Genomic DNA, 27,213 nt, shown 5'->3' with positions numbered 1-27,213 from the left:
TTTATTGAATACTATTGGCTGTTGCTTATTTTAAAAAGATATTGTGTCATTGTGTGTTTTATCTGATGAAGGGAAATATCCCGAAAGCACTCATCTTGTGGTTTTATGGAATAAACGATTTTAAGGAATAGCAGTGCCCAGCAGCGTTTTTTGTCATAATTATTGATAATTACAAGTAGATTTGGATATTGTACTTGTCACTGTTGATATTTATTGCCCACACATGGAATCTACAGGAATGTGTGGCTTTCTTATCCCTGTAGATATCAATATATGTGTAACGCTTTCTATCCTAGCTACATCAACCTTTTAATGACTGACAAGAGACATATTAGGTTCTACTCAGATGTCTGCATCTGGAATTCTTAACAAATTCCTCAGTTTTCTAACACCAGAGGAGAGAGCCATCACTATTGGTGGCTTCTATGACATTATTCATCTCCTTGAGGTACTGTGTGCTATAGATTGCACACAGGTAGCAATAAAAGCCTCAGCTGGCTTACACTAACATAACAACATATCTTGAAATGTCAGGTAGTAGTCTGAGATGCACATGGAATTATAACCAATGTGCCTGCCCATTACTCAGATAGTTTGTATGATTCACATATGTTACATATATCTCAGCTGTGTGACTATATCCTGCAAAATGACATTCTAGAGGGCCATCTAGAAGGTAAGTGGAGGCAATGTGGCTAAAGGATGTCTATACAACTACATATGTAGAGTGTTCTAATGTAATAATCCTCCTATCTATGTTGTTCCCGTTTTGCAAGAGCAGATAAATATCAGCTAGAGGTTTAATTATGTAAATATAAAAGCCACAGAGCACTGATGAACTTCAGTACAATACATCACATGCACAAATATATAACATCACTGAGGATGTGTTATCACAGTTCAAAGCCCATTCCTGCTGCATTGCTATGTTTGGGGGAGGAATTACCTTGCCACAGTCTGAAAGATGCTTCTGTTATGTACCATGCTTTGTAATATACTCTTGAGAAAGCAAGCAGGCCAGTCACATTGTTGTGTATACACAAAAGTGGCATAGAAGGCGAAGCATCATCATCAGCCAATGATAGTGAGGCAGATCATGTTCAAACAACAGCTGCACCACCAGCACTCTCATGACAAAACAAGTGCAGGTGAAGCTGTGAAGTCAAGTCTGTGGGCCTTGATTAGTACACAGTGTCAGTGCAGCATCTCACAGAACTAACGTGACATGTGCAGTGTTATTATTAGGTCATACCGGTCAATGCACGGTGAAACCACACTGTGCATCATACAGCTCTACATATGCCAATCAGGAGGGAGAATGGAGTGGGTCATAGTCATCATCATATGCACAGATGGCTGATGATACAACATGGCTGTTAACTCACACTGGGTGAAGGCAGACATCAGGGTTTCAAGGTGATGGGTACTCTGAATGAATATACTGTTAAGCAATGTGGTTGGAGGTAGCACTACATAATCATAATGTGGGCCATTCCTAAGGCCTATTGTATTAGGAATCACTCCCTCATATGGCAGATATTGTGTAGCATTTTGGAAATGTGACCTGGATGGAGTCCGCTGGAGATGTGTCCAGCCAATGACAATTTGGTGTCATCAACACCCAATCACAGAGGGTAATGGTGATCTTTATACCTTATTTTTTACACCACTGCATGCTTGTTTGAAAGAAGAATCAAAGTATTTTCTGCAGATGGCACACCTGAGGGGCAAAATCACTAAATATCAGAAGAGGTGTTTCAACTGCTCTTGGTCTTAGGCCATTTTCCCAATGATCATTCAAAACACCATTACACAAGTAACATTTTGTCAATTTTTCTAAACAGAACAACAGGAACACAAACACTCCAATATGATGAAAACACATCTACAAAGCATTTTTGCAAGGATTTATGGCAGAATTCACATTCACTTTAATGAATCTACTGTCTTCCAATGGATACAAATGAAACATAACATTCTGCAGTGTGATCTTGCACAACAGTCCTGCTTAAAAATAAATCTATGATTTTTTAGGTTAAGTTCATTAAAAAGGAGAGCAAAAAATGATTACTAAAATCACCAGTTTTAGGACTAAGAACTTTACAAAAACTCTGTAAAATGAAAGAAATATGAAAGAAAATACAGATTATATCAGTAACAGTATTACTGAATTACTATGTTAATGCCAGTCTGCACTCTGAATAGAAATTAAAATAGAAAAGGATGACAAATGTGCCCACAGAGGCACACACACACACATGCGCATGCACTTGGCGTCTTGGCCTTCTGCACACGACACACACACACACACACACACACACACACACACACACACACACACACACACACACACAAACCCCACCACCACACACATGCACACACACACACAAACACACACCCCCACACGCTCAGTATGCACACAAGCACACCAACATAGAGTATGAAACAAAATGGATTAATGTACAGGTTGTGGATGTGTAATATGAAACATGCACTTGCATGCAAAAAGTCACACATAGGTTTGCTGCAATTCATAGTGCTATGTCAAGCTGAAGTGTTAAAGTGTAGCAAGCAGAGATATGCCTCAGAGAATATATGCAAATATATGTATAATGACACAAAAATGAAAGCTGGTTGTGAAAATTCGGTCATGATGACATGAAAATGTATACAAGGTAAACACAGTTTCATGTCATTGTCGTAAGAGGGGGAATTGCATAGCAATGTGTGACAGACTAGAAAAGGACAAAAACATTGAACATATCAGAGTTGCTGATAGCAAAATATTCAGAATTAAAGCAGTTGCCACATATCAGCATCTAGTAGCCACTAGTGCCACCACTTACTGCATGTATATAAAAGGAGGCATCCAGCAACACTGAAAATGGAGCTGACATCAAGTAATAGTCTGTATGTTTACTGACCAACAGATTATTGATAATTCACAAAACAGTTCTGCACTGTACCAAAGTCCAGCGTACGTAACCAAGCAATAAATATGACAAAAAACGCTGCTGGGCACTGCTATTCCTTAAAATCATTTATTCCATAAAACCACAAGATGAGCGCTTTCGGGATATTTCCCTTCATCAGATAAAACACACAATGACACAATATCTTTTTAAAATAAGCAACAGCCAGCTGAGGCTTCTATTGCTACCTGTGTGCAATCTATAGCACACAGTACCTCAAGGAGATGAATAATGTCATAGAAGCCACCAATAGTAATGGCTCTCTCCTCTGGTGCTAGAAAACTGAGGAATTTGTTAAGAATTCCAGATGCAGACATCTGAGTAGAACCTAATATGTCTCTTGTCAGTCATTAAAAGGTTGATGTAGCTAGGATAGAAAGCGTTACACATATATTGGTATCTACAGGGATAAGAAAGCCACACATTCCTGTAGATTCCATGTGTGGGCAATAAATATCAACAGTGACAAGTACAATATCCAAATCTACTTGTAATTATTAATAATTATGACAAAAAATGCTGCTGGGCACTGCTATTCCTTAAAATCGTTTATTCCATAAAACCACAAGATGAGCACTTTCGGGATATTTCCCTTCATCAGATAAAACACACAATGACACAATATATTTTTAAAATAAGCAACAGCCAATAGTATTCAATAAAAAACCCGCCTTTTTTGGAGGGTCGGTTTTACTGGTATGATTTCATTCAAACCTGGCACATGATTGGCCATCAATTCAATAATCCATTTGGATTCTGCTAATTCTGTTAAATGCTTTATATTGCCCCCTCTGTTGTTTAAGCTGATGTTCACTATGGCTCTAAACGTAAATCTATGCGTGGGATAATCCATTACATGCCTGCTCAAGGCATTATGTATATCACCATTCCTTATACAGGACATGTGCTGCAAAATCCTGGTCTTTAACATTTGATTAGTCTTCCCCACATAAAAACTGGGGCATAGACTACACTCAGCTAAATATACTATGTCTTTAGAATGACATGTTGCCCTCCCTTTTAGGAGAAATTGTTTATGTGTCACTGGATGAGCGGTCTTCTTATTACAAGGAGATGTGCCTATAGTTGTTTAGGGGATTTACTGTGTAAAGATAGGTTTGTTAATAACATCTCAGTATCTACGACAACTGTAGGCACATCTCCTTGTGGGAATTGTTTATTAATAAGAAGACCACAGAGGGGGCGATATAAAGCATTTAACAGAATTAGCAGAATCCAAATGGATTATTGAATTGTACAGCTTCAGGTTCATTTGTGGGCAAGGCCACACTTTCACTCTGTACTGTAGTCATCATTTTCAGCCCTTGCACAGTTTCCAGGATTGGCCCTGCCTATGTTGGTGTCACTGCCACAGTTGTTTGACCTATGAATACATAGCAAAAAAACAAAAAAAGCAAAAAAAGCACTGACTTGGTCATGAATACCAGTGATGCAACTGTGGCCCTGCAGCATGCATGCCAAGGGTGTCCACACAACATGGTCATATGTTCATAGGTATTTACTAGGCTATTGACGTTTTTAAACCTAGTCATGCATTCCAAATCACTGATGAGTTCTGATACCCTTGATAAGTGTAAGCATGGACCTGGGAGAAGAACCATTTGCAGGTTACCTGTTTGCATTAGGACATAGGTGCCAAACCAGGGATGAATTTCTGGTTTCCCATCCAGTTGTCCAAGTTGCACTTGAATTGGATTAGGGAGGAACTCTGCTTCACATGGATGGGGAGCCTGTTTCATAGACAGGGTAGTCTCTGGGCTACATACCTACCTATCTCTCCAGAAGGTCCTATTTATATCACAGACAAGGTTTAAGTCTTTAGAATGGGTAATTCTGGTACTGGTTGTTTTGTGGATATGCAGGTGGTCCATCAGAGTGGGGTCTGACAATGCTCTGTATGTCAGGCATAGATCTCCCCTTAAAAACCTGTGGGAGACTGAATAGTCTCATAAGGTCAGATGATTAACCTATGCACAGGGCAGATGAAGTCTTGTAGCAGCTGGGTAATACCAAGTATCTAATAACCATTGATTCATAGGTTCATAGGTAGGTACTAGGCTATTGGCCCTAGGGCCAATATAAGCCTAGCCAAAAAGGTACCCTGGCTTTCGCCACCCAAGAAAATTGTTTTCCTGTACCCCTGTCGAGCACGGCCACAGAGGTGATCCCCAGGGTGAATTTTCTATTTCCCATCCGATCATCAAGATTTTTCTGGAAGAGTGTTAATGAGGAGCTTTGTTTGACATAGATAGGTGGTTTGTTCCAGAGTATGGGAAGTCTCTGGGACAGGAATCTATCCGTCCAGCATGTTCTGTTTAATGTAGTGACAAGGTTTAGGTCCCTAGAGTGTGTAGCTTAGAGGGATTAGGATTTCTTTAAGTGGAGCATGCCCAACAGCTCTGGGTTTGACATAGCTTTGTATGTTAGGCAGAGATTGCCTCTGAGTAGGTGATATGTGACGGAGTAAAGCTGGAGTTTTTTGAGATGGTCTGCATAGGGCATCAGTTTGAGGCCAGTAATCCTCTTTGTGGGGTATTTCTGCGGCCTTTCCAGTTGTTGTAGATGTCTTGTGAGGTACATACCAAAAGGGGCATTGTACTCTATAATGGGTCTAATGAGTGACACATAGAGGGGAACAATGACCTCTTTTTTCCTGGATGAGAAAGCTTTTGTGATGAGGTGTGCCATGTAGAAGGATTTCTTGACTAATGTGGCGATGTGATTATCAAAGGAGAGACTACTGTCCACCTATGTCCCAAGGTCTCTTATCACACTTTTGGTGTTAAGAAGACTACCACCTATGTGGTAGCTCATGGGTACAGAGTTTTTACCAAAGAGGATGACAATGCACTTTTTGGCACTGAGCTTGAGGCCATGGATTTGACACCAGGCATCTGTCTCCGTGAGGCCCTTTTGTAGGATGTCCACATTGTTAGGAGTTTCAATTATAGCTCCTAGTTTGCATCATCTGAGAACTTCATTAGCCAAAGACCTTCTGTGTTACCCTGTACTTCAGAAATGTAGATACCAAACAGGAGGGGACCCAGGACTGAACCCTTTGGTACTCCACTTGTCAATGGTCTGAAGTCAGATTTGGAGTCTGCTACTTTTACAGTGTGGGTTCTGTCAGTGAGCCAGTTGGCAACCCATCTTCTGACATAGGGATTTATACCTAGTTTAGTGAGTTTATCTATAATTCCAGAGTGGGGGATGGTGTCAAAAGCCTTGGCGAGATCTAGATAGGCTGCATGAACCACCTTACCCTCGTCTACAGCTTTGGTGACTGCTTCAAAGAAGTCTGTCAGGTTTAGGAGACATGATCTGCCTTTTACAAACCTGAACTGGGTGGGGTCCAGAGTTTGGAGATTACCAATGTCTTTGTGTATAAGATCCATGATGATACATTCCATAGCCGTGCAGACCAGGCTCATTAGGCTAATTGGGCAGTAGTTCCCTGTGCCCATGATGGCTCCCCATTTGTGGAGTCGGATAACCGTCACTGTGTGCCATTCAGTGGGCACAAAGCCTGAAGTGAGGGTATGATTGAACATGGTGCTTAGGTGGGGTGCAAGTTCATTCTAAAGTTCATGTAGAATGCAGCCTGGGATGTTGTCCGGTCCCATGGATGCTGTGTTCTTGGCTTTGGAGAGTGTGGTTTTTACCTGTGCAGCCATGATTACAGGAACTTTGCATTCTTCCGGTATAGAGATGGGCCCTTTAGGAGGTGAGAGGGGGGTAAAGTTAGCACTGAACCTATCTGCCAGGATGTTGGCAATATCAGTTGGTTCTGTATATTTACTGCCATTATGCTGTAACTCAGAGCAGATCTGAGTGTTGACATTGAGATTCTTGACATAGCTATAGAATGCTTTGTGGTTGTCTTTAGAATCAGTGGCAATTTTGTTTTCATAACTAGCTTTGGAGGATTTTATGAGGGATCTCAGCTTCTTACTGAGGCTGACCAGGGAGTTCCTCCAATCATGGGATTTTACTCTTTTTTTGTAACAGTTTCTTTCTTCTGTTGTAGAGTTTGTTTATGGCAGGGGACCACCAGATTGGCTTCCTTTTTTTTGGAGGATAGCATCTTGGTTCTGTTAGGGATAGCACGATCCATACACTTGTGTAAGTGCTTATAAAGTGCATTTGTGTAGGATTCATGAGTCATACCTCTATTGTCCATCTGCATGGGTGTCATGAAGTTTGCCACTTCTGTCTTAAGAAGCGTGAAGTTGGCTTTGGAGAAATGTTTTACTGTGGTTTCCCTAATAGGGGGTGGGGGCGGGATGTGGATGTGTGGATATCTAGGGTGATTAGCTTGTGGTCAGATCTGACCAACGAGGAATTGATCTCTGGTGTGGAACACCGGTCACCCGTGTTAGTAATGACCAGGTCTAGGATATTGCTGCCCCTAGTGGGGGCATGGATAAGTTGATCCAAGGCATTGGAATTTATGAATTCCAGAAAACGTTAATCAAAAGAGTTGGTACATGAGTAGTTTTCCCTGTTAATGGTGGGGTAGTTGAAATCGCTCATTATTAGGGTGTTGGGTTGTACCCTAATATTTTCCAGTGTATCAAGAAATGAGGTGTGGGAATTCTGGGGCATGGTGGGGGAATCTGTAGCAAGTTACAATTTGGATTGCGGTCTTGCCCAGAGTTAGTTACACTTGGATAATCTCGGATGCATTATGCTGAGCAACTAGCCTGGAGGTGTGGATATCCTTAATGAATATGGACACCCCTCCACCTTTAGTGTTTCGGTCCAGGTTAGGTGGCCAAAAGGTGTGGTATGAATTATAGCCTGGTAATGCAGGGGTGCTTTCTGGAGCCTTGAACCAGGTCTCTGTCACTGCACAGATGTCGATGCTCTCCATTTTAAGGAGTGACTCAAGTGAATGCATTTTGAGGTTTAGACTTCTAGCATTGAGTAGCATTACCCTCAGATTTTGCTTGCTTGTACCTGCTAAGGTGGTAAATTTGTCATTTGAACCTTGCCTAAAAAAGGCACTATAGGGGTGGCAAGACCCTTAGCCAGTATCCAGAATCACAAGGGCAACAGGTGCAGGCCATCTCTGGCAAAGCATTATGGTCTGTTGATCATGTCATCCCAGGCAGACAAATACTGGATCCCTTTAGAATGACATCAGAAGCTTAGCCAATTGTTTGAAATCAATTATTTTGTCCTTATACTGTGGTATCATTCTGGGTGATGGCAGGATGCTACTCAGGGCTAGGGTCATACCTGCCTGGGCTACTAGATCGGAGAGCTCCTCCATGTCTCTTTTCATGTAGTCCAGCGAGGTATGTCTCAGGTCATTCACACCAACATGGACAATGACAGAGTCATATTTGTACTTGTTGTGGAGTGACCTGAGTGTGAGCATTATGTGGCGGAGCCTGGCACCTGACAGGCAGCTGACAGTAACTTTCTCCTTGTTTAGCCTAGTGAGTGGAACATCAGTGTGCATGACTATAGAGTCACCTATGACTAGAGTGTTGGGTACTTTGTTATGCCTTATTGGCTGTGGTTGAGTGGCACACTGAGTTTGTGGGCTATGTGTCATTTGGTTTGTGCTGGGGGTGGAGGTTGCTTGCGTTTCTGCTTTGGAGGTCTCTGTTGTTTGAGCAGCTTTTATTGAGAGCATTTGCGAATGTAGGTGTGTGTTTCGTGTTTCTATGTGTGTGTTTTGGTGGTATAGGTTTTGAGGGACTATGTGATGAGTGTGGTGTGGTGCAGGTGTTTATATTCTCCTCTTGACTGTCTAGTCCAGTCTTGGGTGAAGAGAAATTTGCTTCCAGTGTGGTTATGTAAGTGCATCTCTCACAGGTTGTAGTGTTGGGTGGTAGGAGGAGAGAGTTGTCTGTGCACATGAGGAAATTGGTGCATTGCCCCAAGATGCCCAGATTCATCAGGTAGACAGGAGAAAAACTCTAGGAGCTGACCCTTAGACATACCTGGAGAGGTGCTTATTTATTAAGTACTAAAAACTGTTTTCCTCTAGACAAGTGAGGAAAGTTGAGTGCTGTAGTAATTCATAGCTTATTTAATGCTTACAATAAGTTCTGAACAAGTGCTGAGTTCAAAGAAACAGATTTTAGTACTAAAACTAAAAAAACTGGCTAGTTCTAAGGGAAATCTGCTCAATGATCAATGATTACTTATAGGTACTATTGATATCTGCAGTGAGGGAAAGTTAAGCTTTTTCAACCCCTTTTGGGTTATACGATTTTAGCAAAATGCCCTTTGGGATGGAGAATGCACAACTTTTCTGAGGTCAGTAGATTATGAGCTGTGGGGTCTTCTTTTGCTTACTTGAATGACACTGCAGTATGCAGCCTATACTGGTAAAAATATGTTCAGTCTGCCAGGGAATGTTGGGTATATTAACAAGGGCAGACAAGTGACAGGCAAGAATGACAGAAGTCCTTTATATGGGTCATAGAATGGCATTCTGAGCACTCAAGAGACCTTATTTGGACCCCCCCCAGTGCTAGCCATCCATGACTACAATCAGGAATGCATTGTACATATAGATACATCAGACAATGCAGTACGGGCTGTAGTTAGCCAGGTTTCTACAGACGGAGAAAATCACTCCATAGTGTATCTCTGCTAAAGTCTTCAGTGCAGGGACAAATCTTACGTAGCTGTAGAAGAGGAATGCTTGGGCATTGAATGAGCTCTATAAAAGCTTCAACTCTCCAAGTATCTCATAAATTTCTCTGTAGTTACAGACCTCAGCCCTTTAAATTGATTGCACTGAGTAAGTTGTCAAAATAAAAAAACCTACTTAAAACATACTTAACTGACGTGTACCACTGAGTGGTACTGCTAGTTCCAGTGCAGATGGTCTGAAAAGAAACAGACTAAGAGTGCAATCTCGTCGAAAGTGTTTTTGAGTGTGACTCCAGAAAACTTGCTTGAGGTCTAGATGAGAGGAAAGATGTCATGTCTGGGAAGAAATGTGACACTTTCTTTTTTGAGTCAGAATGCAACAGACAATGTGAGATGCACTTAAGTCTTATGAAACTTGCAGCAGGTAAACAAAAAGTGTGATTTAATGTGCATGCATGTTCCCAGTGGAAAGGAAATCTCTGTGGACTTGTGATTTTTTTTTTACAAAATGTTTACAAAAAAGTATTTGGTGCTTGTAACTGAAATTGTAGCTTTCTTTTTCGGAAACTACAGCACCTATACACAGGAAGTGAAAATGCAATTCCACCCTTTATTTACAAAATCTGAGACCATCCCTAGCCCAGGAAACTAAATTATTGTAAAAGAGCTTTTTAAAGGAGGTAACTAGCTCAGAGCAGATGATTCCATGTTAATGGCATCTCTATCTTCTCGATGAGACACAGCTGTAGAACATATTAAGAGACAACAGTTTAGAAGAGATATGACCTGGAGTTTGTGATGTGCAGATGGGAGGTTTTTTTTTCTTTTCATCTTTTGTCTCTGAATGTGACGTGTTCTGAAAATTCAGCCAGATTCGTAATGGCAGAAAGTTTTTAGTAAGAGAAAGAAAAAGTTTTGCTGGAGACAGACTTTTTTTCTTTTACCATATTTGTTCAAAATGACTATTTTCTGTTTCTCTGCTCAGTTATAAATTTCTCTGAATGTTTAATTGATTACTTCCCAAGTATTCATTTTCCCCATGTGGCTTTTAATACTTTGGGAATAGGAAATACAGCAACTTGTCCATGATCAACATCTGTTTGAAAAAGGGGTACTTTGATGATAATGGTCTCTCAACTAAAAACATTCACAAATACTTGCAGTTAAGTCATTTTTGTATATATGGGAATGGAAATTGGCTGGTAATGATATGTTATTTCATCTAATTTCTAAAATAGTAAGTCGGTATTTCCTCTCTAAAGAGCTGATGATTCAACTGGTTAAGGCCATATATGACTCTTCAGAGTTTAAACAGAAAGGCCTTCATGCATTATAGGACAGGCCTTGGGGATTCTGCTGTTCAGTGAGAAATCTAGGAATTTACACACGTTCATTTCTCCATGAAATCCATGTACCACTGCAAAATATACATCAAAAAACTTGTGCATCAATTTTCTATACTCCAGCAGAATTGCCTATATTTTCGTGGTTGTCTCCTAAAAGCTGTCACAATGAGGATTTAGAAAATAAGTAAACACACACTCCCACACACACACACACACACACACACACACACACACACACACACACACACACACACACACACACACACACACACACACACACACACACACACACATATATATTTTTTTTCTTAATTTTTTTTTGGACATGTACTGAAATAACTATCCAGCATTTTAAATGGATTTATACCTAGTGCCATGAGTTCGTTGGCATTGCCCGAGTGAAGTATTGTATAAAATGCTTTAGCCAGATCTAGGTAAGCAGTATGCACTGTTTTCCAATCATCCATTGCCTTAGTGACCTTTTCAAAGAAGTTCATCGGATTCAGTAAATATGACCTTCCTTTGACAAAGCCAGAATTGTATGGATCAAGTGTGTGGAAGTTTCCTATGTCCCTGCTGATAATTTCTATGATAATTTTTTCCATGGCTTTGCAAATAAGTCTAGTCAGACTACCAATGGTGGCTGATGATGTCAAATTAAAGGAGGGCTGCAGGAGACAGCTGAATGGGTGGGACCAATGGGAAGGGGTGTGGCCAACTAGAAAGGGGTGGAGTTATGATCAAAACCACAACAAATGGAACTTTAATTAAATACGCTGCCCTGGGTGCCAAACCATCTTTACGAGAGTCCAGTCAAGACAAAATGAAGTGTAGAAGAAGAATATTTCACTGCACTGCCTACATGACAACTTACTTAATATCTAGATGGAAACACAAAGGTTGCGAGGCATGAAAAAATAAATTACTGTTTAAATACATTACTGGAATGCCAGTCAAAATCAAGTATAAAAAAAAAAACAAGCATCCCTCAACTCAAGCCACTTCTCCTTGTACTACAGTTCTAATTATAATTTATATTCAGCTTTATAAAATTACCAATTAACATGCTGAAAGTAGCAATCTCTGTGGTACCCCCATTTGTAAAAATGTTTCTTATCCAAAAAAGACGTGCTGCCTGACAACAACTATCTGCTTGTTTCATGGGGAAGACATGATCAAAGTAAAAAATAAACAGCAAACAAGAAACAAGCTCAAGATAAATTGCTTAAAGGATTACTGCACAAGTTATGGACCACACATGATAGACTGGCATTCTGTTTAGTTTACGGGTAAAGCCTGCAAAGATGATTGCAAGTCTCCAGGAAATGTAATGAGCTTCTGAAAATATTGTAATCCTGTCCTTTATTACAAATACTGTCATATGCATTTCAATACCTAAGGCTTATACGTTATCTAGTTATGTAAATATTCTCTGCATGGCAACAACGAAAAGGCTTTCAATGTTGGTAATTCTTTAACAGTATGCTTATTAAAGCTTACTTGCATCTTACAATCTCCAACAAGCTTACCTGATGGTCATTAAAGCATTGCTACTTAAACACAGAGCAACAGGGCACTGCGACAGCATGCATTTTCTGAATAATAAGAAGCATAAATCAACAGTATAAAAATATGACAGAAAACCAGAACATTCTGCAAAATCAAGGACAGATGAAAAGCCACTGTCGTACTTGTGGTCTACCTTGGGGGAATACTCTGCACACTTAACTGCATAACTGCTCCTTGCCTTGCTTGGACACATCCAGAGCCACTACAATGGGGAGTGGGGTGCAACAAGTATGTCACAATTTGAAATGTCTCTGGCTGATGGTGATGGCTGTGACACTCATACCTCTCAACCTCAGAGCAAGAAATCTGGATAAAGCCATGCATAGAAGTGGGACACAGGCCCAAAAATAAGGATAGTTTTTAAATATTGCTTTTATAAACTTAGAAAGACAATAGAATAGTAGTAGGTCTTGCATTAGTATGACTTTTCAGAAGGGTATGAAATCTGAAATTCAAATGGCTGCCATTATTTTCTAACTTCAATCTTTAATGACTTGCCACTAAGTTGCCAGAAAAAACACAATTTTATGAAATACAGACCAAAAATGAGATGCAAAAATATAAAATTGTCACACAATACAGCTGGGGTCCTGTCAAAGAAGGGACACCTTTTTAATATTAGTACTGTTAACTTGAGCAGCTGACAAAATAAGAGCATCTACATGCATTTCTGAAATAAAAGCAAACTATAACTCTGATCATTACAGTTATTTATAATTGTAAACCCTCCATGTTTTCTTCCAAAATTGCCATTTTGTGGAAGGTTTATTAGGGTAGTGCAACATTTTAAGCCAAAATTGAGGACGATTGAGAGGTTTGGATATTCCTAATTCTATAAAGCTATTTATTTGCACATACCTCTCAACTTCTTAATGCAGGAAATCTGGACAAGGCCAAATATATTGGGGGAACATACAAACAGTACTAAAAATTGCTCTTGTATAAACTTAAGACAGTTGATAGAATAACAGGTCTTGCTTTAGCATGCATTTTTCTGAAGGTTATGACTTAGGTTCATAGATTAGTACTAGACTAACTGCTCTTGTGGGCCATTTTAAGCCTAGCCAATTACCCCCATGAGAATCAAACCCAGTACCTTGTGTCTGTAAGGTAAACACCGTAATCATTATGCCAGCCTTGCAGCCCACTTTTGAAGCTCGATGTCTGTCATTATTTACTCACTTCATTCCTAAATGATTTGCCAGAAAACCACAAATTTTATGAGGAACAAACCAAAAATAAGAAGCAAAAATCTATTCATTCTGCAAAAATTTGGACAGTTAAGAGGTATAGTTCAGCTGGGGCTGTCTTTGAGTTTGCCGCCCTTCCCCATTCACAAACTCATGGTCGAATGGAGCCTCCTCCCTGCAGGCAATCCAATGTCCCATTACTTGGTTATTTCACCCCATTTACCATCAACACTGTAATGTGCATACTGCTTTACTTCTGCGATGATTTGGATCTCATTTGAAAGTTTTATTTTTCATTTTACAGCACAAACCCTAATAGATATCTGCTAAACAAAGCAATGCAGTCTCACAATGAAAATAGACTTAGCATTAAAACTTCTCTGATCTTGAAACTCACATTCATTGAAACAGCATTGAAACCCACATTCATAGGAAATACATTTGCCAGTGGCAGATAAGGATTAACTTTGGGCTATTTTCAAATCATAGGCCCCTTGAACACGAAACATACACATGCTCTTTGATACACCTTCCTGACCTTGTACAATACAGTACAATTGTTAGAGGGCATTTTAAATTTATTGTTTTTAACATTTTTCCAGTAAACAATGAAACAAAATGCATGCACCAATAATGACAAAACTGCCCAGTTCGGAACATTTCCATCATAAAAATCTACTCAGTCTTCTACAGTTCACCGGTATCAGTAAATATGCACAATCTCAGAAGAAGTAAAAGCCATCTAAATAATTCCACATTAAAGAAATCTGTAACTAATGAAGAGGTTGCTACTAGCAAACAACTTTATATGTCATTATTTCATCTACAAATAAAGTGCCTGTTGCCCTTGAGGAATAAATTGCCTATGTTGCATTAAAACAATGATAAGCTAGTAATATCGCAATAGGGAATGGATGGAAAACTGATAACAAGTTCATAGTTACTAGGTATCTTCACCAAAAAGACTGCAGCATCCACCCCCTTTACAAGGCAGTACAGTATTAGCAATGTATCTACCTACTGTGGGAATAGAACCCACACCCTTCTGCATCAAAAGCAAGTACACTACCTGTTGTGCTAAACCTTTGCTCCCCTGCAGCTCTCTGCTCCTTATAAAATCTACTCGACACTCAGCTGTATCTCTGAACTTTGCAGCACAAGAAATCTGGAAAAAGCCAAAATTTATTGGGGGGGGGCAAAAGCCCAAAAACCAGGGACACATTTTAAACATTGCTTGTATAATGTTGGAAAGTTGCTAGAACAAAATGCTGTATTACCACCATACATTTCACTGCCAAGTCTTGAACCCAGGGGACCCTGTGCAAAACAGTCAGTGCAACATACCACTCTGCCAAATCAGCTGTTTTGTGAAAGAGAGGAAGACTGAAACTTAAATGGCTACCATTTAGTGAATTCAGTTCTCATCATAGCTTTCAACCTCATAGCAAAAAACACATGGGCAAAGCCAGTAATGGGGGAATACAGCCCCCAAACATATTCAGTGAATTCAGTTCTCACCATAGCTCTCAACCTTAGCACAAAAAACCTGGATGAAGCCAATTATGGAGGAATACAGTCCCAAAAATAGGGACAAATTTCAAATATCCATGTTATAAACTTAGAAAATTGCTGGAATAAAAGGTTTTGTGTTACCATGTACTTTCTGAAGAATATGAAGTCTGAAATTAAAATGCCTGTTATTTTTATTTAACATTTGTTAACCATGAAAGTCTGACTTGGAACAAAAGCCAATTTTCAGCAGAGCAGGGACAGACACTCCAGACACATGTCTTTGTAAGATGGGAAGAGATGCAGACTCCACAACCAATAATTAAACCAGAGAACCTATAGCTGTTAGGCAACAACGCTACCAGTGCACCACTGCACTACTGACTTTGCAAGTTAAAAAAACATATATAAACCACAGATTTTATGAGGAACAGAACAAATATGGGGCAAAAATCTGCAAACGTTTTACAAATGGTGGTGGGTAGGGAATTCAGGCCCTTGCTACCTGCACCCAATGTATAGGGTTCAAGCCTGAATATTCTTTAGCCACCAGTATATAGCAACTGGGGCATCACACACACACACACACACACACACACACACACACACACACACACACACACACACACTCCTTAATCCAGTCACAGCAGCAGAATCAATGGCTGGTTTCTCCTTAGCCTGCCCATGCAAACTAATGCTAACAGCTGGTTTCCTTCTCCTTAGCCTGCACATGCAAACTAATGCTAATGGCTGGTTTCCTGGCTCTGTGAGAGCAGGCTGCAGGCAATATAGTCTAGTGTCCTTCCATTCTGTGTGGCCATCACTGCACAGACGTATGGGGCTGCAGGACAGAAATGCCTTACTCCCCTATCTGGACTGCCTAACACAGCACTCTGTAGTTCTGTGAGTACCAGGAACTCCAAGCACACATGCATGGAGTTCTGGGGCTCACGATTTTTTTTAATTTTGTATTTCATTTTTTTATTTCTTTTCTTCTACAGGTGGAGGGGGCTGCAGTCCTGCAGTCCTGTAGCACTAGCTGCCCCTGAAGACTACTGGATCTGTAATTGTATCTAATATCTATATTTCTGGGGAAAAAAATGTATGTAACTTTTTGCCTCTGCTGAAATTGGGATTTTGCTCAGTCAGACATTCTTGGTAAACAGAGACAAACGGACAAATAAATAAACAAATAAATAAATAAATAAAGGATATGGAACTTTACTTCTGGGAAGAGTTTTAATTTTGATTTGGTTTCAAAAAGAGATAGGATCATTTTTAATATTTTCTTTGCAGATGTATGTAAATGCATAATTTGTTTGCAGAAGTCTGGCAGTCATTCTATTATCGCTCAATGGAAAGTTAAAATAGTGAGTACAGTATAAACCGCACAACAAATCACTTCCCTGAGAAACTCTGAATTTTTAAGTGCTTACTTTTGGTTTAAGTGTTTGACAGGCTTTGACTCTTTTGAAGATTTCTAGATCTGTACTGCAGGCACAGCAGCATAAAATAATAATGAGGATATGGATTGAAATGTGTTCACTTTGGAAGTGTCAGAGACAATTTCTTTATATTAAAGCAATTACTATAGTCAGTTGTATGTAGGGTATGTGAGGTGAGGTCTGAGTTATTCATTATTTCATGAGATTGTGGTACAACATACCTGATATATTACTATACTTTTGTTTTTCTGTCTAAACTTGTTTGTAATTTCAGATTAAACTTTATTCAGTGTATTATATTTCAGCAGATAGAAGGAGCGTGCAAAGGTGTTTTTTTTTTACTGTACCTGTACAATTAGTTCATACAGGGCCTAGCAACCATTTCATGCTCTTAATTTGTGCAAAGAACAGGATAAACTTTTTTGCATGTTTATGATTATCAGGGTGTTACATTCATGACCACAAAAAATATGGATCTTCAGCTGACTTATGTAAGGTAATGCGTTGCTTCTCTTTAAAATTTCAGCATTAGCTAACATCTTTTAATACTTCCTTTATTGATTTATTTGCATGCTTTTTTTTTAAACTAGGATAGCCTGACTGGATGTCAACCCTTTTCAGCTGAGGTCAGGACATAAACTCCAGTACAAAATCTACAACAGGTATATGTACTTATTAACTGAAATGTGTATTAAGCAGTGATATGAAATAAAATATTGTCAAATACAGTTATATAAAGTTTGCATGTGCATTGCATATTTTATACCTCTTTATTTTATATATTTATAACATTTACACTTTTACATTAGATATTTTACATTTATAATATTTATTATAGTCTATTTTACCAGTGGCTGTGTAGAGATCCAGCCTAACTGGAGCTGCTTTATTTCTTTTTAAGTGTCGATCAACTCTTGCTTTCTTCTCCCTCAAAATTTCTCTCTGACTAATGAAAATGATTTAAAAAATCAAGCAGAAATCTGGAATTTGGAGCAAACAACCCCACTCTTAAATTACAAAAAATCCACAACCTCTGAAAATCTGAACTGCTAACAGTCCAACAAGTTAATGGACCTCCATTCTCAGCAAGTCCACAAACAGAGACACACATGCACACACGCACGCACATGCACGCATGTACCCACACAGCCATGTCATGGTTCCTCCCTTGAACTACAGTTCCTCAGAAATCACTTCTTCATTCTTATTGGAGTGGAAACAGCAATTGTTTGAGACCTTGTTTCAAAGTTTTGGGGAGTTTTTTCTTTCCTCTGTGATGTACAACCATCTGTTAGTGCATATAAGTAAAGTGATAGGGGTCTTTGTATTGCCCTGTGGAAGAAAATTTTTTTTTGATCGGTGAATGGTACAAATTTGTTTTGATCATGTATGACAGCAGAAATGGTTTCTGTGTGATCATCTTCTGAGTCTTCATAGTTGACCCCCACACCCACTATGCAGTATTTGCCATTAAGTACATTCACGCAGAATTTGTAACTTATTGTACTGTGTACACATACACACATATCTCCCTCTCTCTCTCTCTCTCTCTCTATATATATATATATATATATATATATATATATATATATATATATATATATATATATATATATATATATATATATATATATATATATATTCATGTGTGTGTGTGTTTGTGTGTGTTAAACCAAACCACAGTTTGAAGTGTTTATTATCAATGTCAGAGTTGTTCTTTCTTTGGCGTCTGTTTTCAGTAATACGTTGTTGCACTGCTTCATTTAGCCAGGTCTATAACCTGGTAGCCACTGACTTTTATATGCTACTGATTTTCATGCATTTAACATGCTGCTGTAATCTTCTTTGAAATGCTGTTTTGTTTTTCATATTGCCTATGTTTATATAAATTGAAGCATTTCTCTACAGGCCTCCACTAAAATGGCCACACCCTAGTTGTACATCCCAGCCATCAAAAACATGAATGAATGAATGAATGAATGAATGAATGAATGAATGAATGAATGAATACTGACTGAATACATAAATGACATACATATTATTTTTTTTATATTTTTCAAAGTCTCTTTGTATTCCCTACTACTACACACTGCAAAAGAAGTGAGCTGGCAAGAAATGTAATAGAGACATGATATGGCTGGCACTTCTTTTGTGACGGGGGTTAATTCTGCTTTAATACATGCTCATTCACAGGGACTATGTAGAGCTTTTGTTATAAAATAGTATTTACTCCCTCCCACTACTAAAAAAGTATTTGCATAGGCTCATGTGTGCCTGCATGAATGCTCACAAAAACATACATTTATCTAGTACACTAAATACTGCTAATGAGTATTATCTGGGCAATACATTAGTCAGGCGGACTGTTACACTAGGCACAGCACCTTCTTCCAGCATCTATGCACAGAATTATAACCCACAATGCAGATGGCTATTAATGAAGGTATATTATTGAAAAACAGGAACAAAGCACAGTCTGCCTGACCAGCATACAGTATGTGCACATGACCTGAGTCTTAGAGACTCCCCCATCTGTGGAATAGACTTCCTCTCCATGTCAAGCAGAGTACCTCATTATCCCTTTTTAAGCCTAACATGGATAACTCAATGGGAAACAGAAAATACAATCCGGGATTCTACCTGTGTCTCTGCTGGACAGGGGCTCTGGGTGCTGACTTATCTAAACATGGGCTAAATTCTTGGATAGGCTTATAAGGGCCTCAAGGCCAATAGCCTAGTAACCTCCTATGATCTTATGATCCTGAGTTTATTCTGTGCAGCTTAGGTTTATAGGTTCATACATTCATAGGTTGGTAGTAGGCTATCGGCCCTAGGGCCTATACAAGCCTAGCCATGACAATTCCGTGGTTGTTTATACCCACAGTGTTTACTTCCCTGGACCCCTGTATATTAAGGCAACTGACGTGATTCCTGTGGTGAATTTCCTATCTCCCAACCAATTGTCAAGGTTCCTTTTGAAGAAGGTCAAAGAGGCACTCTGCATGACATGTATGGGCAGTCTATTCCAGAGTATGGGGAGTCTCCGGGTCAGGAACCTATCCCTCTAGCATGTCTTGTTCATTGTGACAATGGGGTTTAGTTCCCTGGAGTGTGTGCCTCTGAGGGATTGGGATTTCTTTAGGTGGAGTATGTCCAACAGCTCAGGATTAGACATGGCCTTGTAAGTTAAGCAGAGATCACCACTGAGTAGGCGATATGCAACAGTATAACTGGAGTTTTTTTAGATGGTCGGCATAGAGCATTTGCTTTAGGCCTGTGATTCTTTTAGTGAGATATTTCTGAGGCCTTTCCAACTGTTTCACATGTCTTGTGAGGTACATACCAAATGGGGTGTTGTACTCTATAATGGGTCTAATGAGGGATGAGTACAATGAGAGAATGACCTCCTTCTTTCTGGATGAAAAGCCCTTTGTGATGAGATGTGCCACATAGAAGGATTTCCTCACTGTTGTGACAATGTGGTTATCAAAGGTGTGTTCCTAAGTCTCTCATCACACTTTCAGTGTTCAGAGTTTTGCCGCCTATGTGGTAGTTCATGGGTATGTGTTTTTTCCCAAAGGGGATAACTATACATTTCTTGGCATTGAGCTCGAGTCCATGACTCTGGAACCAAGCATCTGTTTCTGTAACACCCTTTTGTAGGATATCTACATCATTTGGGGAATCGATAATGGCTGCCAGTTTGCAGTCATCTGCAAACTTTGTTAGCCAGAGTCCCCTAGTGTTGGCCTGTACTTCAGAGAAGTAGATGCCAAACAAGAGTGGCCCCAGGACTGAACCCTGAGGTACTCTCCTTGTCACTTGTCTGGAGCTGGATCTGGAATCAGATATTTTTACAGTGTGTGTTTTGTCAGTAAGCCAATTGGCAACCCATCGAGTGATGTAGGGATTAATGCCCAGCTTGGTAAGTTTATCTATGATTCCAGAGTGGGGGATGGTATCAAAGGCCTTGGTGAGATCCAGATAGGCTGTGTGGACCACCTTACCCTCATCCACGGCTCTAGAGTTTGATTCAAAGAAATCAGTCAGGTTGAGGAGACAGGATCGGCCTTCACGAACCTGAATTGGGTGGGGTCCAACGTTTGAAGGTTGCCAATGTCCTTGTTTATAAGTTCCATGATCCAGGAAAGGATCATCATGGACCTCATAAATAAAGATATTGGGGACCTACAGACACTGGATCCTACCCAGTTCAGCTTTGTTAAGGGCAGATCCTGCCTCTTAAACCTGGTCGATTTCTTTGAAACAGTCACCAAGGCCATTGACGAGGGGAAGGTGGTCCACACAGCCTACCTGGACCTCGCAAAAGCCTTTGATACAATACCTCACTTGGGCATTATAGATAAGCTCACCAGCTTAAATATAAACCCCTATGTCACTAGATGGGTTGCAAACTGGCTCAAGGACAGAACCCACATGGTTAGAATTGCTGGAGCCATGTCAGACTCCAAACCAGTTACAAGTGGCGTCCTACAAGGCTCAGTCCTGGGACCTCTCATGTTCGGTATATATTTCTCGGAGGTACAGGCCAACACAGAAGGACTGTGGTTGACCAAGTTCGCAGATGACTGCAAACTGGGCGCCATATTCGACTCTCCAGCCGACACAAGCATCCTCCAAAAGGGCCTCATAGAAACAGACAACTGGTGCCAGAGCCATGGCCTCAAGCTAAACGCCAAAAAGTGTATAGTCATCCCCTTTGGCAAAAACAAAGTGCCCACAAATTACCACATAGGTGGTAATCCATTAAGTACAGAAGAAGTAATTAGGAACCTGGGGATCCAAGTTGATAGCAATCTCTCATTTCACAACCACGTGGCCAAAGTGGTTAGAAAAACATTTTATATAGCCCACCTAATCATGAAAGGATTCACATCTAGATCAGGGGAGGTCATCGTGCCTCTTTACTCATCCCTCATCAGGCCCATAATTGAGTACAATGCCCCTTTTGGGATGTACCTTACCAGACACCTGCAGCAACTGGAAAGACCCCAAAAGTACCTCACCAAGAGGATCAAAGGGCTCAAACAGATGCCATATGCTGCCCGGTTAAAGAAACTCCAGCTCTACTCAGTGGCATACCACCTGCTCAGAGGCAATCTGTGCCTAACGTATAAAGCCATGTCCAACCCGGAATTAATGGACATGCTGCACCTCAGAAAATCCAAATCCCATCGAGCTATGCGCTCGAGAGACTTGAACCTCAGCACTGAAATAAATAGGACATGCTGGAGGGACAGATTCATAACCCAGAGGCTCCCTTCACTCTGGAATAAAATCCCAGTCCAAGTTAGGCTGAGTCCCTCATTGACTCTCTTCAAGAGGAATCTTGATGAGTGGATGGGAGATCATAGGTGTACCTGGGTATCACTTCTGTGCCACTGTTAGAGAGAGGCACAGTATACTAACCTCGAAAAAGGGCATAGCAAAATTAATTTAAAATGGCTGGTGAAAGCCAAACACACTCTGGTTAGACTTATAAATGCCCTAGGGCAGATAGCCTAGTATGAACCTATGAACCTATGAACCTATGATAATGCGTTCCATGGCCTTGCAGATCAGGCTTGCCAGACTGATGGGGTGGTAGTTCCCAGGATGCAGGGTGGATCCTCCCTTGTTAAGTGGGATGACTGTAGTTGTGCGCCATTCAGTGGGCACGAAGCCTGAGGTGAGGCTGTGGTTGAATATGATGCTTAGGTGAGGTGCCAGTTCATTTTGTAGCTCATGTAGTACACAGCCCGGGATGTCATCTGGTCCCATGGATGCTGTATTTTTAGCTTTGGAGAGTGCGTTTTTTACCTGTGTGGCTGTGATAACCAGAGTTTGGCAATCTTCCGGTATTGGGATGGGCCCTTTAGGGGGTGAGGGGAGGTGAAATTGGCACTGAATCGATCTGCCAGGATATTGGCAACATCCTTGGGATCAGTATATTTAATGCCATTCTGTTGTAGCTCAGAGCAGATCTGAGCATTGACACTTAGATTTTTGACATATGTATAGAATGCCTTGTGGTTGTCTTTGGAATCTTTGGCAATTTTATTTTCGTAACTAGCTTTGGAGGATTTTATGAGGGATCTCAGCTTTTTGCTAAGGCAGGTAATGGAGTTTTTTATGAATTGGGATTTTCCTCTTTTCTGCAACAGTTTCTTCCTTCTGTTGTATATTTTGTTTATGGCTGGGGACCACCAGATTGGCTTCCTTTTTTTGGAGGAGAGCATCTTGGTTCTGTTAAGGATGGCATGACTCATGCATGAGTCTATGTGCTCATACAGTGCCTTAGTGTAGGATTCAGCCGTCAAACATTCAGTTCCCTTCTGCATGGGTGTCATGAAGTTTGTCACTTCTGACTTGAGTAGCATGAAGTTGGCTTTGGCAAAGTTTTTAATGGTGGTTTCCTTACTGGAGGGTGGGGATGGATTGTGGATGTCAGGGGTGATTAGTTTATGGTGAGACCTGACCAGCCAGGGGGTGACCACTGGTGTGGAGCATCTATTTCCCATGTTGGTAATGACCAGGTCTAGGATATTTGAGCCCCTGGTGGGACTATGAATTATTTGGTCTAGGACACTGGAATTAATGAATTCCAAGAAACGTTGGGCAAAGGTGTTGGTACCCAAGTAGTTTTCCCAGTTAATTGCGGGGTAGTTGAAATCACCCAGTATTAGGGTGTTCGTTTGTATCTTAATATTTTACAATATGTTTAGAAAGATGTGGTGGGACTCTTGGGGCATGGTGAGGGTTCTGTAGCAAGCTACAATTTGGATTGCAGCCTTACCTAGTGTCAGTTGCACCTGGAGAATTTCAGATGCATTATGCTGGGTGACTAGCCTGGAGGTGTGAATGCCCTTGGTGAATGTGGACACTTCTCCACCTTTCATGATTTGATCCTGGTTTGGTGGCCGAAAAGTGTGGTAATAGTTGTAGCCTAGTATTGCCGGGGTGCTCTCTGGAGCCTTGTACCAGGTTTCAGTTACTGCACAGATATCGATGTTCTCCATTTTTAGGAGTACCTTGAGTGAGTGCATTTTGAGGTTTAGACTTCTAGCATTGAGTAGCGTTACCCTCAGATTTTGCATGTTTGTGTTTGTCACATTGGTGGTTTTGTCATTTGAACCTTGCCTAAAAAAGGCACTATAAGGGTGGCAAGGACCTTAGTCAGTAATCTGAATCCCAGGGGCGACAGGTGCAGACCATCTCTGGCAAATCATTGTGGTTTGTCGATCATGTTGTCCCAGGAAGAAAGATACTGGATCCTCTTTGAATGACACCAGAAGCTTAGCCAATTGTTGAAGTCAATCATTTTGTCCTTATACTGTGGTATCATTCTGGGCGAAGTCAGGATGCTACTCAGGGCTAGGGTCATACCTGCCTGGGCCACATGGTCCGAGAGCTCTTCCATGTCTCTTTTCAAGTAGTCCAGGGAGGTATATCTCAAGTCATTCACCCCAACATGAACAATGACAGAGTCATATTTGTACTTGTTCTGCAGAGTATATGCGTTATGTGGTGGATCCTGGCACCCGACAGGCAGCTGACTGTAATTTTCTCCTTGATCAGCCTAGTAAGTGAAACATCAGTGTACCTGACTATAGAGTCACCAATGATGAAAGTGTTTGGTATGCTTTCTTGCCTTGGGGCTGTTTTTGGGTGGCACACTGGTGTTGTGAGCTATGTGTCACTTTGGTTGTGATTGGTGTTTGTTTGCTTCAGAGGTCCTTGTTGCTTGGGTAGGTTAATGTTAAGGGCCTCTGCATATGTGGGTTTCATGTTGCTATGTGTGGGTGTTGATGGTGTGAGGTTTGTGGGGCTGTGTGTTGCTTGAGGTGTAGTGCAGATTTTTACCTTCTCCTCTTGACTGTTTAACACAATCTTGGCTGGAGAGAGCTTTGCTTCCAGTTTGGCTATGTAATTGCATCTCTCGCAGGTTGTAGTGTTGGGTGGTAGGAGGAGAGGTTTGTCTTTGCACATGAGGCAATTGCTACATTGCCCTGGTATGCCCAGATTCACCAGGTGGTCAGGAGAAATCACCAGCAGCTGACCCTTGGACATGCCTGGTTAGGTGCTATTTAGTAAAGTACAAGAGCTGTTTTCCCTTACCTTGGCAAGGTACTTTGCAACTTTAGGTTTCTATGTGCCTACAGTTAATTTCCCTTGTTAACAGGGAGGATTTTAGTGCTTGTATTAATTTACAACTTCTTAGTGTTTTCTAGTAGTTCTAGCACAAGTGCAAGTCACAGGGATACAGATGCTAGTGCTATTACTAAAAAGACAGCAAGTTCTAGGGGAAAATTTGAAGAGCAGACTTTCTGGTACTGGGAATAGTTAACACTAGCCACGCGGCACTGCACAATGTGCAAACATGCATTTTTATGCCAGAAAGAGTAAAGGGATTGAATTCAGCCCAAAATGGCCAATAAGCTACAATTTCAGTGCTGAAACCACTCCTCTAGTGCCAGATTGGCTGTACAATGCTTCTCACTCTCACTGGTAAGCAGAAGGACCTCCCCCTAAGACAATACGGTCTGGAATAGCTCTGGTCACAAGAAATAAAGTCCTGAAGCCAGCAATGCCTGGGAACTGGACTATACTAGTTCAGAAAGGTGGGAAACAAGCAACAAGAGCTTTTTTTTTTTGTTTTTTTCAGAAAAGCAGGCAAGGACAGGCAATAAACCTTGGATATGCTCTGAAAATGCAAGCGCACTTGAGTGTGTTGCCTAAATCAGAAAATACAGTAAAAAAACAGTAAATGCAGTTTAAAACTTTTAAAACAGGCAGAAAACAAGTGCACAGTAATAAAAATGATTTAAATAGCTGAGATGCAATAAAATACAGTAGCTAAAAGTACAGAAACAGCAGAAACGAACAGCAGATGGCAAACACGAGCAATTTAAGCCAAAAAGTACTTGCAGTCAACCAAGAAGTCTCTTTTTCTCTATTCTGGTACTGAATTACTCTGCAGGACGCCCAAAAACATTCCACTGATCTAATACTAGCGTAAACATGCGCAAACACACGTTTTTATGCCAGAAAGTATAAAGGGATAGAAATCAGCCCAAATGGCCAATAAGCTACCGTTTCAGTACTGAAACCACTCCTCTAGTACTAGATTGGCTGTACAATGCTTCCCACTCTCACTGGTAAGCAGAAGGACTTCCCTCTAACACAATAAAGTTTGGAATAGCTCTGGTCACAAGAAATAAAGACTTGAAGACAGCAATGCCTGGGAACTGGACTATACTAGTTCAGAAAGGTGGGAAACAAGCAACAAGAGCTTTTTGTTTTGTTTTTTTTTTGTTTGTTTTTTTTTCAGAAAAGCAGGCAAGGACAGGCAATAAACAGTGGATATGCTCTGAAAAGGCAAGCACACTTGAGTGTGTTGCCTAAATCAGAAAATACAGTAAAAAAACAGTAAATGCAGTTTAAAACTTTTAAAACAGGCAGAAAACAAACGCACAGTAATAAAAACGATTTAAATAGCTGAGATGCAATAAAATACAGTAGCTAAAAGTACAGAAACAGCAGAAACAAACAGCAGATGACAAAAACAACCAATTTAAGCCAAAAAGTAATTGCAGTCAACCAAAAAGTCTCTCTTTCTCTATTCTGGTGCTGAATTAGTCTGCAGGATGCCCAAACAGGTTCTGCTGATCTTATACTAGCACAAATGCATGCAAACACACATTTTTATGCCAAAAAGAATAAAGGGATTAAAATCAGACCAAAACGGCCAATAAGCTACAATTTCAGTGCTGAAACCACTCCTGTAGTGCTAGATTGGCTGTACAATGCTTCCTACTCTCACTGGTAAGCAGAAGGACCTCCCTCTAACACAATAAGGTCTGGAATATACATACGGTATACCTCAGTGTGGACTGCATCATGTGGTAAACTTTCCAGCATATGACATGTTCCACCTCACTAGCACAGTGTATTTGCACAAGTATATTCCATATAGTGTATACACCCGACTAAGAAACACTATATTCATAGATTCATAGACTGTTACTAGACTAACATCCCCGGGGGGGGGGCTTTCTAAGCTTAGCCAGATTTCCCCAAAAGAATAATGATGTCCTGCATCCATGTAGGACATTGAGAGCCAGGCTTTTTAAGCTACTTCTCTCCATAAGGAACGTGGGTGCCAGGCCCAGTGTAAATTTCCTATTCCCCATCCACTTTTCTAGGTTGTGCTTAAATTGGGTAAAAGACAAGCTTCACTTTACTTGGATGGGAAGCCTGTTCCATAGGAGCAGCAGTCTCTGGGACACATATCTGTCTTCCCAGCATATTCTGTTTAAGTCACAGACAAAATTCAAGTCCTTATACTGAAAGCAGTTCCTCTAGGTGCTCCAGTTTCCTCCCACACTCCAAGACATGCAGTAGGTGGATTGGACACTTTAAATTGGTCATAGGTGCGAGTGTGTGTGTGAGTGAGTGGTACAGATGAACTACCATGGCAGGGCTAGCCACCCAGTGGTGTAAACCTTGGCTCACGATGATTGTCACTGTTGAAGTGACACCCCAA

This window comes from Protopterus annectens, chromosome 1.part0 (assembly GCF_019279795.1).
Source record: "Protopterus annectens isolate FY-2018-M chromosome 1.part0, PAN1.0, whole genome shotgun sequence".
Lineage (NCBI taxonomy): Eukaryota > Metazoa > Chordata > Ceratodontiformes > Protopteridae > Protopterus > Protopterus annectens.
The sequence above is the reverse complement of the archived record's forward strand: the minus strand, read 5'-3'. Positions refer to the sequence as shown.